We start from the raw sequence: 3396 nt of genomic DNA, 5'->3' as shown, positions 1-3396 counted from the left end.
AAATGTCTATATAAACTCACACCGTTCTATGTTTCATGACTTGTAACATCACCACAGGAGAATAGAAATTGATCAGAAGCTTTCAAAAGTATAACTAAGTCTTTATAGAAGCAAATTGCCACGTCATTCTTGTGATTTGGGTTAGCAGCGAAGGGTATAACCGCAAGTGCATCTCTCCATACACACCATCCATATCTATGTCTTTTTAAAATGCGGGAATTTTCATTATCCTTTAATTCCATCAATTCATGCACTTCTTTAGTATATATATACATAGGATTATTCAATATACTAATAACTTTCTTTCAGGATCAATGGCATAGAGGTGAAAAAAGGGTACAGACAGGAACAGAAACAGGAAAATTTTTCTCCCAACACTCTTATTAGCATATAATTTACATATCATAAGATTCAATAGTTCAATAATTCAGTCATATTAAGGAGAATTGTACAATAATTAACATCAATTTTAGAGCGCCCCTCACCCCCATTGGTTAAATTGCCTTTAAAATGAGTTAGGCAATCTCAATCCAGCTCTAGTGCTCTCTCTTCCCTCACACCTGCATTATTTACCCACAAAACCGCCTTTCCCTCCCTTTCTATCACCCATCCTGCATCCCTGCATCCCTATAACCCCTTTTATCAGTCATTCTCATTATGCACCCACTCCCCCTTGCGTCAACGATGGGAAAGCCAACAGAAAACAATAAAAAACTAAATCACAGTAATTGGTAAGGATCAAACCATGGTAGCATAGCAACAAGAATACAAATAATGCATAAGAAGGAAAAGACTCCCACCAACATCCAAAAAGCCTGGGAAGAAATTTCTGCCATGGAACAAGTACACGATTCTTGCACCTAGAACAAATTGAGGTTGCGTGTATAGGGACGTCAACTGGTGAAGTATTGATTTAGATGCAGCACAATCAAGATTATGATTGTCTCTGTCTGATGGTAAGGCTGTTCGGGGCTCTTGCCTGTGACTATGTGGATCTGCCAGTGGCTCGGCCTGACTAGATGTCTGCAGATTAGTTTGGGGTTTCCAATGTCCCCGACAGCTCTCCACAATGGGTGTTCATAATTTTACCTCTGATACTTTTGTTTTCACCATATTTGAATTTTGTAATTATCATTTTTGGATCATTCAAACTGGTGTGTTTCTTCTGTCTGGACAGTTGACTCCTTGCTTAGATGGCTTTTTTTTATTTTTTAATACAAGCCTTTAAGACCCTAAACACTATTCTGATTGACAGACGGGCACCATCTACGTCAGCACCATTTGCTGTAGCACCCTTATCTTCAGTGATCATTTACCATTTATGCAATCAAATAAGCACAGGAAAAAGATTCTAATCCTTGTTGGGCATTAGAAAAAAATAAGTGAAATACATAAGAGAAAAATATCACATATCAATCAGAATAACTAAAACACATATACATATTTCATGGCTTAATTATTAGATTTAGAATATATATATACACCCTGTGGCATTCTGTGTTATTGGACTGCTACCCACAAGGTCTGTAGTGGGAAGCTAACAGTCAATCCACACCAGAATGATGAAATTTTCTTACAGCTTAGAAAATTCCTTCAGGCAATTCTGTTCTGTCTTCCAAGTTGCCTATGAGTCCAAATTAAACCAATGGGAGTGAGTTAATTTATCAATTATGCATGAGTGTGCTTGAGTTATGTATATTTGTTCTAATAGATTTACTTTTTATTTTTCTAAGCAACAACAATGACCACAATTTTTATATAATAATAATATCAAGGATTGAAGAACTTCTGTAAGAAAAGTTCCACCATTACTGATGAGATTAAAATGGCACAGCTGCTTTTGAAGGCACTGATTAATTTCTTATAATGTTATATATACATAAAAATAGAGCCCAATAAATGATCCCTTAAATATTTGGCTCCTCAGTAATGAAAACTTACATGCATATAAATATCTCTATGCTAATGAATGTAACATATTTACTAATAATTTCCTCAAACTAAAGCTCATACAGATGTTCTTTAACAGATGAATAGATATACTCATATAGTGGAATACCTTTCATAAGTTGAAAAAATAAGGTTACCAACTCAACATGGGTAAAATTTTGTAAGTGACTGAAGCCAGACTGGGTGTTTTCTATGATTGTTTTTTATCATTTTCTGCAGAAACAAAAATGAAGAAATTGAAAACAGAACTGTTATTGCCAGCAGTCAAGAGAGAAAAGATCGATAAACAAAGATAAAATGAAGGATTTTGTGAGGGAATAAACTGTCCTCTTTCGAGGGCTCTCTGCATCTTCAACAGCTCTGGCCTAGAGGCATGGGAACTGACCCCATGGCAGTGCTTATCTCTGGAGAGAAACGGAGATCCTCAGAGCGATGTTTACTTGAGGTGGGTTGTAAATAATCATGAGGAGATTGGTGGAACTCAAAATGAATGCAGAATGTAACAAATGGATTATTATATATAAAGTAATGACATATCAAACAGGTTAAGAACGGGTAAGAATGTCATTGAACTGAGTGATTTGATAACAATTTGTGGATACATCTCAAGAGAAAAATATTTCAAATATTTTTTACATGGAACTAATTCTGATTGTATAATTTCCAGTTGTTTAGAAGTATTCTTACTGTATTTGATGAATAGAAGAAAGCAAAATTTGATGAGCATTAGTTAGGGTCCGGCCTATTCGGAGAGGAATTTCAAAGAAACACAGGAGAAGTGCTCTAATAAACTATGGGCTACAGGATGATCATTAGAAGCATCATTAAGCACTTATGTTTGTTTTGAAGCTGCGATATATGGATACACAGGTGAGTTGTGCCTGTATACAAACCTTAGTTTTAAAACTGATGTTTGCTGTCTCTGTTCACTGACAAATCTAAGAAAACTAAAGAAAAGTGGTGGGTGATTCATTCTAGGTGTGAAAGTGTGAACTGACTTTTATAAAATGTATTATTTCTTTTTTTTTAAATGTATTATTTCTTAGACAAGAATGGTAACTTAAGTTTTTGACACTGTTTCACAGTGTATCAAAACCTTAGAACATGTTAATAGCACTCATTCATTATGTGAGAGTTCTGTAAGGTCAGAGCATGGTCACTACGTAATGTTCTACAAAGTAACAGTGTTCTATACAGCCGCTATCCACGTCCCTGGACCAGCTCTCCTGTACTTCAGCCGTTCTCTAGCCTCTGTCTGTAACATCATGTCATCTTCCCAGTGACCTGCAACTTTCATAGCCAGAACAAGATGTTGTTGAAGAACTGGACAAAGAATCCCGTGGTCCACTCTTCCCCAGGCCCACCAGGATAGCATTTAAGGTAGCCCATGGAAGGTACTCTTTTTTTTTTTTTTCAAATCATTTTTTAGGGGCTCATACAACTCTT

This window comes from Echinops telfairi, unplaced genomic scaffold, assembly GCF_000313985.2.
Source record: "Echinops telfairi isolate 266 unplaced genomic scaffold, ASM31398v2 ScPeMD7_7404;HRSCAF=8442, whole genome shotgun sequence".
Taxonomy (NCBI): domain Eukaryota; kingdom Metazoa; phylum Chordata; class Mammalia; order Afrosoricida; family Tenrecidae; genus Echinops; species Echinops telfairi.
The sequence above is the reverse complement of the archived record's forward strand: the minus strand, read 5'-3'. Positions refer to the sequence as shown.